At 39.7% G+C, this 10,644-nt stretch overlaps 1 long non-coding RNA gene across 2 annotated transcripts; it reads left to right on the forward strand.

Annotated features, from left to right (window-relative positions):
• The first annotated feature begins 559 nt into the window (after positions 1-559).
• Positions 560-10,132, forward strand: LOC113598666 (uncharacterized). 2 transcript variants are annotated; one of them, XR_008298317.1, is made up of 6 exons: positions 560-739; positions 2,110-2,239; positions 3,664-3,891; positions 4,344-4,571; positions 8,586-8,621; positions 9,754-10,132. It is a non-coding gene; the product is annotated as an uncharacterized LOC113598666 (long non-coding RNA). The 2 variants fall into 2 exon arrangements; XR_008298318.1 differs by having other exon boundaries at positions 3,664-3,858.
• The last annotated feature ends 512 nt before the right edge of the window (positions 10,133-10,644 follow it).

Consider the following 10,644-nt stretch of genomic DNA (forward strand, 5'->3'; position numbering starts at 1 on the left):
TTACATCGTAACCCACTGCCTCCGTGAGATTTCAAGGAGCACTACTGGAGATGACTAGGAAAGAGATGGGCGGGAGAAGGGATGGAAAAACTTACAGTAGTAAACCGATCTGCACAGATTATACACAATTAATTGAAAACCAACTTTGGTGAAGCTAACGAAAGGCGGGCTTGGAATCCTAAACTAAGCGTTAATCATGGCTCAGACACTTACTATTCAGTGGCTTTAAGAGGTTATTTAAGCTCTTTCCGTCTCAGTGTTCTCATCCTTAAAATGGGGATGATAATACCTGCCCCTTAGCATAGTTGTGAAATAATCTGTATAAAGTACCTGGTACACAGCACACAGTCAATTAGTGTATTTTACATTTCTTTCTCCTTATATGTTTCTTTTTAGTAATAATGGTTTCATTTTAAAATCTCACTGTTTTCAAAGCTCTTCTACATAGGTTTTCTTAGCTGATCTCACAGCACTATCTGATATAAACATTAGCTCTTTTTCACATAAGAGAACACAGAGGCTCATTCTAGAACCCACACTAGATTCTGGTCACCAGGGCTACCTCTCATCCTGTGCTAATCCCATTAGACTGAATATTGGAATAGCTGATTCATATGGAACACAGCTAAAAATAGTGAACAGACTCTAAGATCACCATATAACCATCTAGGGGACTCTTGATTTTGGCTCAAGTCATGATCTCAGGATCATGGGATCATGTCACAGGATCAAGCCCCGGGTAGGTCTCCGCACTGAGTCTGGAGCCTGTTTAGATTCTCTCTCTCTCCCTCTGCCCCTCTCTCCTGCTTGCATGTGCTTTCTCTTTCTAAAAATGAAAAAGAAAAAATATATATAATGATCCAAAGTTTTTAAAAATATTAGGTCAATAGACAAAAGAATATTATGGCAATCCAGGTGATATACATTTCAATTTTCACTACACAGTTGGGACTACAAGGGGCTAGAAATAAATGTCCCATTCAGAATTATAGAATGCACGGTATAGGATTTAGCATGCTTCTGGAGAGCTGTGGAATCATTCATTTAAAAATCCATTCCTGTTTGCAATTATTGTTTGCAGAAATCTGCAGATAATGTACATACAAAAATGTATAAGGCAGATATTAAAAGTTCTTGCTATGGCAAAGTTCATGTTAAGTAGTAAGGATGCATCAGTTTTAGCAACTTAAAAAATGATGAAGTAATTCATAATATATTAAATATAATGGTAAAATACCTTTTGCCACTTTTTGGCTAGTTTTCATCTTATTACTGCATCTAGCATATACACTACCACTAGAAGTTTTCATTTCAAAGCGAAATTTTAGAACACCTTTATGAAAATCTCAGAAATAAAATGGGGAAACAAAGAGGTAGTTAAGGGTTCAACAGAGTTTGGGAGAAAACACTAATAAAGCTTAGTGTTTGAAAAGAGGACATACCTGAAGTACCCAGCACTGTGCCTGGTATATAGAAAGCTTTCTAGTCAAGTTTTCCTTTTCTACCAGGGAAACTTGTGCTCTAGGTTCAAAACAATAAAAGGCAGAGATAATATGTCAATGAAGATGGACTCTAAAAGCAAAGAGAGTAACAAAGTAGGATCAGCTCAGGGAAGCAGGTTTGTGTTTCACAGAAATGAAAGAGCCCATCAATGATTTCTTAAAGCCCCATGTGTGAAAAGCCTGGCTACGTTGCCAGAATGGATATCACGCTGTACCAACCAGATCTACACTTCAGACTGAGATATTCCTTTTTCTGCTGCCAGAGGTGTTGGCTGTCATAGGTGTGTCCTTCCCAGGGAACTGTTCTTGGCTGAAAGAAGCTGCCTTACCCAAGTTTATGCTTCCCTCTGGAGCAGATGCTCCCCCCCTCCCCCCCCCAGTGACTCACGGAGGTAGAGTTACAAAGCCCGGCAGCCCTTGCTTCAATTGCGACAACCGTAAAGGGCCCTCCCGGCTCCAGAGCCCCTGATGGGGCTGGCTGAAGCTTCTGTTACAACTACATCACACCTCAGCCCCACTTTACCCAGACTGCTTTCCTCAGTCCATCACCAGTGTCGATCCTTGGTGCATTCACCAATAAACAACCAACCATAAGTCTCCATTTCAGAGCTCTTTCCAGAGGACCCAACTAAAGACACTTGGTTACAGCAACGGTTTCGGGGAAGTAGACTCTGATATGGGATTTTGGAGATAGATTGCCCACTGGCCAGCTGGCAATGAGGACCCCACCGAGGGTGGTAAGTAGAAAACTGATACCCTGGTACATTGTATGGGTCAACCGTCAAAGGGTTCAGCGACGGTGAACTGGGATAGGATGACAGGAAAGGCAGTGCACAGGCTCAGGCATCTGAGAGGTGCAGTGGGCATCACTGTTATCAGGACTACGGAATAGGGGAAACCTGATTCATCGAGGGAGACAGACTTCACTGCAGAAGTGACTGGAGTTCAAGCCAACACTAAGGGGTATGTGTGTGAGGGGGAAGAATGGTTACAAAAGAGCCTTCCAGACAAAGGAAATAGCATCTACAGAACCTTTGGTACAGAAACGTGCCTGGCACTGAGGGGAACTGAGAGTGGCCAATAAATCTCTAGAGAGTGGAAATGAAATAGGGGAAGAAAGGAACCAGATGAGGCTGGAGGCAAAGGCAGGGGACAAGTCACAGCACAATAGAGACTGTTGTTATCTTAAGAGTGATGATAAACCACTGAAGGGTTTGAAGCAAGAAAGCTACAAGAAGAGATTTGCCTTAAAAAAAGAAAAATCTCTTCTGCTATTTGTGAACCGATTGGAGAGAATGAAAATGTACAGGAGGAAAGGCTATCTGCACTGCTCAAGAACCCAAAGTCAATTTTGTGCAGGAACAGTAAGTGATCCCACATTGTGAAGAGGCCTGTGCAGTGAGTCCGTGCACTCGTGAAGGTAGATGGAGTGGCCCATGCTGGGATGCGGTGATTCTCTCTAGAACCTTCTTCACTCACCGAGCTGTCAAACCACCCTCTCGGGTGATGGGAAGGCCAACGCATCTCCACTTACTGGTTGACGTCAACAGAAACAACCTGGGCCATTTCCCTTTAGTTTAAGATTTTAATCTCTATTTAGACACTAGAAGGTGGGCTCCACTGTTAACAGAGACTTAATGTCCTTTGTCACTGCTGTGTCCCCAGCTCTTAAAACAGTGCTCAGTCTTAGAAGGTGGTACTCAATAAATAGTTGTTGAAAAATTGAATAAGTGAGTTTTAAAGGAAATACTCCTAATGGGGGTGTAGCAAATGCCTATATTTATACCTTGATATGAAGGATAAATATGAGTATAGGCTTAAAGGGGCAGGAGGGAAGCAGTGGGTCAGAAGGCTGTAGCAACTTGCCTACTTTATTGTTTCTATGTGTGGATAAGTATGGGAGGCAAACAGGTAATGTCTTCGGTTGAACAGCTTAATGGGACTGGCTGAAGATGCATTTTTGAGTCAAGCTGTAACCTCGAGCTGTTAAGAAGTTCTTTCAAAGTGAGAGCAACTGTCATGTTCTGACATAACCTACTCATTAAGCCCTACCTGTCATTTCCTGTTTTGTTTTGTTTTAATGGAAGGATCTTAGAGTTACCTTCCAATGTAATCAAAACCAGTTGTGAAACCCAAATAACTCCTTGTCCTTGCTTCCAAGTCTGGGCCTGTAGAAGAGTCAGTCACTCTTGAATGAAAGATAAATGGCACTTCTTTTCCTCCTGGCAGCTGCGTTCCTGCTCCTGAGCCTGGCTGTAAGGCTGAGACCCGAGTGGAGAGCCGCCCTCGAGATCCCTCACGTCTTCTACACCTTTCTGTGCCGCTCAGAACCGAACATCAATTTTATGGAGGAACAGTAAGTGGTCCCATATTGAGGAAGCCGGCACAGGTGAGGCTGTGCCCTCTGTCACGGTTGTAAACTAACACATTACATATTCATGCACAGAGGGACTAGGGAGGACACCCCACTCCAGAGCGTGAGCGAACAGTGACATCCAGTGGCAAGCGGGGTGCATTTCTGACGTGCGTGCGGTGCACACGAGGATGAGGCTCACTCTTCTCCCTAGATGCTCACTTCTGCTTTGTCCTTCCAACCTCGGAACCCTCTGAAACTCCAGGAAGATTCCCATTTCAGACCAACCGGGTTCTACCAATCATATTTATCTTTCCTCATTTCGGGGTTTTTCTTTCGGCCTAATCATTCATCTCTCCAGAGTTGCAATGTTTTAAATTGCATCAAAAATTTAAGAGATGTTAACGTTCAACAGATGAGAAAATGTAAAATTCCAAAATTATATTTGTTCTTGGTTTTGAGACCAAGCTTTGTCATTCCTTCAACAGATGGTCATCATGTACCTACTAGGTGCCAAGCAGTGAGCAACAGAAGAATTCTTACCCTCTTGGAGGTTACATTCTTACCGGAGAAGACAAGACAGTAATATACATACATATATAGACATTTCAAGTCATCTTAAGTGCTGAAAGAAAGAAAGAAAGAGAAGAAGGAGGGAGGGAGGGAGGGGGGAAGGAAGGAAGGAAGGAGGGGGGAAAAGAAACAAGAGAAACAAGGTAAGAACATAGAATCTGACAAGGGGATTGGTGTTATTTGGCATGGTGATCATACAAGGTCTCTCTGAGCACATTTGAGCAGCACCCTGAAATTAAGGGTCAGATAATGTGTATGTCAGAGGAGGAACATTCCAAACATAGAAAAAAGCAAGTGATAAAAATAACTGTCATATGAAATCAAGATTCTAGAGAAAATTAAAAATGGGATCATCACAGGGAGCCTGCGTGGCTCAGTTGGCTAAGCATCCGACCTCAGCTCAGGTCATGATCTCCTGGTTCATGAGTTCAAGCCCCTCATTGGGCTCTGTGCTGACAGTTCAGAGCCTGCTTGGGATTCTCTGTCTCCCTCTCTGCCCCTTCCCCACTCATGCTCTCTCTCTCTCAAGTATAAATAAATAAACATTAAAAAAAAATTTTAATGTTTATTTATTTTTGAGAGAGGGAGAGACAGAGTACAAGCTGGGGAGGGGCAGAGAGAGAGAGGGAGACACAGAATCCGAAGTAGGGTCCAGGCTGCGAGCTGTCTGCACAGAGCCCGACGCAGGGCTTGAACTCACCAACCCTGAGATCATGACCTGAGACGAAGTCGGACGCTCAACCGACTGAGCCACGCAGGCGCCCCATAAATAAACTTTTTAAAGAAAATGAGATCATCAGTATAATAAAAATAATTATACAGGAAAGCAATTATACATGAACGCCTAAGCTATGAGCCTAAACTCAACTTGCACACTTTAGACAGAAGAGTGCAAAAGTTAATTACAGGCGATCTTCGAATCAGGAATTCAGACCTAAAATAAAATAGTGCCCTATAATAACAAAATGCCACTACTTACAAACAGTTTATGTCAATGAAAAGGCAAACAGTCGGGAATGTAGACAAATACATGCTTCCTTAGGTCTCTTACCCAAGTGCACTCAACAGGAACAGGAACAATAGGCCACCCAGTGGTAGCTAAGGGCATTACCTCTGTCTGTCTGTCTCTCTGTATCTCTCTCTCTCACAGGCACGCAATGCAGAAAGTTTCACAATTATCATGGTATATAATAAGGACACAATTTTGAGAAAGATAATTTATTCCTTTTCCCTCTTTTTGAGGCGTGATTTATACATATCTTTAAGGGTTCAACTGGCTTAATTTTTACATATGTTACATACGCATAAATTTAACTACCATCCAGGTTAACATATAAAACATTCCCAGCTCCCCAGAAGTCTCTCTTTTTCCCTCCCTCTCACAACCCCCAAAAGGTAATCATTATCCTGCCCGTCATTCTGCATGTATTTAGTTTAGTCTGTTTTTTGAACTCATAAATGAAATCACAGAGTATATACTCTTTTTATGTCTGACTTCTTTTGTTCAACATCACATCTGTCAGATTCACTCATATTGCTGTTTGTTGCAATAATCTGTTTTCATTGCTAGTATTATTGCCAGTATTGTTAGCATGCTAGTATTCTAGTATAGATATATACATATGCGGTTGATATGTTCTACTGTTGGTAAACTTTTGGGTTATTTTTCAGTTGGGGTTATTATGAATAAATCTGTTACTAACATTTTCATACGTGTCTTTTGGCAAAAGTAAGCGTTCATTTTTGTTGAGTACGTCTCCAGGATTAAAATTACTGATTCATAAACTGGGCCAGCTACATAATCTGAAGGGCTCAGTGCAAAATGAAAATGCAAGGCTTCTTGCTTAAAAGGTAAGGGGAAAGTGCCATCCGAGGTACTAAAACATAAAACTCTTTCCTCTTTTCCACGATCTCTCTCAACTTGTTGTGTTCTTTTATTTGCCGTTTAATGTCACTTTAAGTAAAGAAAAATTAAAACGTTCAGATATTAGCATGGATTTCACCATTTCACCATTTATTTTGTTTCTTGGTATGTGCACATTATACCAACACTTCCTACCCTCCGCCTACTGGTGAGAAAGAAGGACTAAAAGGATAAAGAACTGTAGGTTGCCCTATCTTTTCCTTTCCTTCCATGTTCTTATTTCTTGCATATGTGTTTGGCTAATGCAGGGAAGTGACATCAGTAAGAAAGGATATGACAGGATTCTTTGGTTTTTCATGTTTCTGAAAACAGCACTGCCTTCTTTCTACATTCAGGGCAAGTTCTGGTTCTGGTGGAAACGAGGCTCCTTGGGGATGTCAGCAGCACCCATGCACCCTGTACTCCTTTGAGTGACCGCTCAGGCATGGGCTGCACAGAATTTGGTGCTCGCGGGCATGGTGTTATGCTGTAGGTGACTGAGGCAGCAAAGAACAATAGCAGACCCACAGGCTATAGCTACCTCCCTGCTCAGGTGCATGGTCCCTACTCGCGACAAGACTTCACTTACCAAAAACAAAACAAAACAAAGCAAAACACAAACAGACAAACAAAAACACGTTTAAAGAGAAAATCGTTCAGAATTTCAAGATGCGGCCAGCAGGGCATTAAGCCATGCAATAGAGCTCTGCTGAGCTTCAGGCCCTGTGCAACTACACAGATCATCTATCCCTGAACCCGGTCCTTTTTAGAAGCAGTTTTGCTAAACAGTTTACCAAGGTAGCTGTACCAATTTAACACTTGCACCAACAATATATGAGAGTCCTGGTTGCTCTAACTTTTCACCAACACTGGGTATCATTTAACCATCATATTGGGAGGGTATTAGTATCCCGTTGCACTTTTAGTTTGTGTTGCCCTGATGACTGATGAGGCTGATGTTCAAAGGCCTGTTGTCATTTCAATCGCTTTTTTTTTGTTAAAGTACCTGTTAAAACTTGCCCCTTTTTATATTGGGTGGTCTACCTTTTTCTCATCGGTCTGTAGGGGTTATTCATATTTTCTGCATTCTTTCCACATGCATATACATTGCAAATACCTTCTGCTTGTGCTCTTTCACTCTCTAACAGTATTTTTGATGAACAGCAGTTGTTAATTTTAATGAATTCTAAGTTACTAATTTAGAGCTTTGCAGTAAGCTTTGATATCTTGGTGTAACTTGTCCAGTTTCATTCTTCTTCAGTATTATCTTGGTCTCTCCTTTTGAAATAAAAACTCTGCAATGAGCTATGTGCCAACCTAAAAAAGTCTTCAAATCTGAATTCCCTAAATTACCCAGCAGAGGGAACTATGCTACTACCAAGTAAAGCCAGACTACCTCTGGATTTGGACTAAAGCAAATTATTAGTGTTGTGCTTTGTCTTTCCATACCAGAAAAGAGGAGTCTTTGGTTTCTTTTAACATACTCTAGCTAATTAGCATTCCCAGCAGGTGCAACCACCGGCTGGACTTATTATACCAACAGTTGTTTCATTGAGAACTTTCTGATGATCATAAATGCCAAGGTCATTCAATATTTTCAAGAATTTTCATCTTCTTTATTGCCACCATTCGGTATGGTACTGATGAACATAACTTCTGTGGGTGTTTATAAACCCTACCGGAAGCCATTGTTTCTTCTAGGACTAGTGTTCCATTTTCCACAGTAATTCTGAACCTCAGAATAGAAAAGAAATGACCAAAACAACATCACAAATCTCTTAGTGAAAAGTGTTCTTTGAAATTAAATGAAAATTGTTTAGTATCCAGAAATATATATACATATATTCTGTATACATACATGTATATTATATATAATATGTATATGTATTATATATGTATATAATATATGTATATGTATATATGAATATATGTATATGTATATATGTATATAATATGTATATGTATTATATATGTATACAGAATATATGTATATATAATATATATTCTATATAATATATATGATACATTATGCTACATATGGTGCATATATAGTCTTACAATTTGTAGCTTGTCTCTTAACTCTCTTTCATTGCCTTTTGATGAGCAGAAATTCTTAATTTTAATGTAGTCAAACATCAATTTTTTTGTTTATAGTTAATGCTTTCTATGCTTAAGAAATGCTTTCCTCCTCTAAGTTGATATAGATACTCTACTATACTGTCTCCTAAAATCTTTTTTGGCTTTGCCTTCACAGCTCTTGGATTGGTTTGTTAGTGCTGCCGTCACAAAGGTGGGTTAAATGACATCAACTTATTATCTCTTGGTTCCAGAAGCTAGAAGTCTAAAATCAAGGTATCAGCAGGTTTGTTTCTTCTGAGAGGGGGAATGAGGGGGACTCTCTTCCAGGCATCTCCCCTAAACTTCTGGTGGTTTACTGGTAATCTCTGGTGTTCTATGGCTTGTAGATGCGTGACCCCAATCTGTGCCTTTATGTTCATATGGCCTTCTCCCTGTGTGCATGTTTGCATCCAAATTTCTCCTTTTTGTAAGGACGCCGGTTATATTGGATTAAAGACACATCCTCCTCCCGTATGACCTCATCTGAACTTAACTAATTCACATCTGCAACAACTTTATTTCCAAATTAGTTCATTTTCTGAGAACTAGGGAGGGGACATCATTTAACCTATAACAGCTCTTTCTTTAATCCACCTCAAATTATTTTTGTAGGTGATGTGGCACAAGGTTAACAGATTGGGGTCATGTATCTACAAGCCATGGAACACCAAAGATTACCAGCAAACCACCAGAAGCTTAGGGGAGATGCCTGGAACAGATCCCCCCTTACTCCCCCTCTCAGAAGAAACAAACCCGCTGATACCAATTTTCCCAGAACCATCCACTGAAAATCCCATTCTTTCCCCACTCATCTAAAATATTCTCTTTTATCAAATGTGTGTAAATGCTGGACTCCATAGACTGTTTCATTGATCCTTTATTCTACCGCATGATCTTACTGTACCTTTATAATAACTCTTCACACGTGAAAGGGCAAGTCCTCCCATCTGAACTTTTGGAAAGATGTCTTTATTAATTCTGGACCTTTGAGATTTGACATGAATTTTATAATCACCTTGTCAAGACATTTATAATCACCTTTCACAAAAATCTGTTAAAATTTTCATTGGTATTGCATTGTATCTATGACCTAATTTTAACAGATATTGATTTCTCAACCCATAACCACAATCTACATTTCTATGTCTAGCAAAATATTCTTCGATGTCTCTCATTAGAATTTTATACATTCTACTAGTTGGTGTGTAGACATGCAATTGTTTTTTGGAAATTGAATTCATGTCTAGAAACCCTGCTAAACTCTCACATTAATATTTACCCATAGGTATTTTTTCACTCTACAGGATACGTGGCCAGTACTCCTTAAGACCGCCATGGTCATGCAAAACACAGAAAAATTGAGAAAATATCACAGACCAGAGGAGACTGAGGAAACATGTCAACATGGTACCCTACATTGGATCCTGGAACAGCAATGGAAAAAAATCAGAGAAATCCAAATACAGTCTGAAGTTTACTGAACAGTAATATGCCAGTGTGACTCGCTTAGTTTAGAAAATTTACTGTGGTAATGTAACTGGGTAAGAAGTATGTAAATTCCTTGTACTGCCTTTGCAAATTTTCTGTACAAAAGTCCATAAATAAAAACAAAAAAGTTTATTTTTTGTAATGTGGTATTCGTCTCAAAATAAATAGACCAATGAGAAGAATAGAGATCCAGAAATAGACCCATACACATATGGTCAACAGATTTCCAAAAAAAAGTGACCAAAGCAATTTCACGTGGACTGAAAATCTTTTCAACAAATAGCACAGAAATAAAGGACAGCTGCCTGAGATAAAGAATTAATCTCTACTTTTTCCTGATACCATCCATAAAAACTAACTTACAGTGTATTGTGGATTTAATTGTAAAAGGTAAAACTACAAAATTTCTAGAAAACATTTTCAACTTTGGAATACACAAAGATTTCTGAAGATGAGACACCAAAACACAACCATAAAGGAAAAGATTGAAGAAATAGACTTTCTCAAAATTACAAATTTTGCTCTTGCAGACATGATTGTAAAAACTAAAAGGCAAGCCATGAACTGGGAGAAAATATTTGCAACATACATATCTGATATCCACAATACATAAAGGACTCTTACAACCCAATAACAAGCAATAACCCAAAGGCCCATCAACAGAAGAATGGACAAATCAAATGTGGTAAATTCATATAACGGAATGT

This window comes from Acinonyx jubatus, chromosome B2 (genome assembly GCF_027475565.1).
Source record: "Acinonyx jubatus isolate Ajub_Pintada_27869175 chromosome B2, VMU_Ajub_asm_v1.0, whole genome shotgun sequence".
Classification (NCBI taxonomy): domain Eukaryota; kingdom Metazoa; phylum Chordata; class Mammalia; order Carnivora; family Felidae; genus Acinonyx; species Acinonyx jubatus.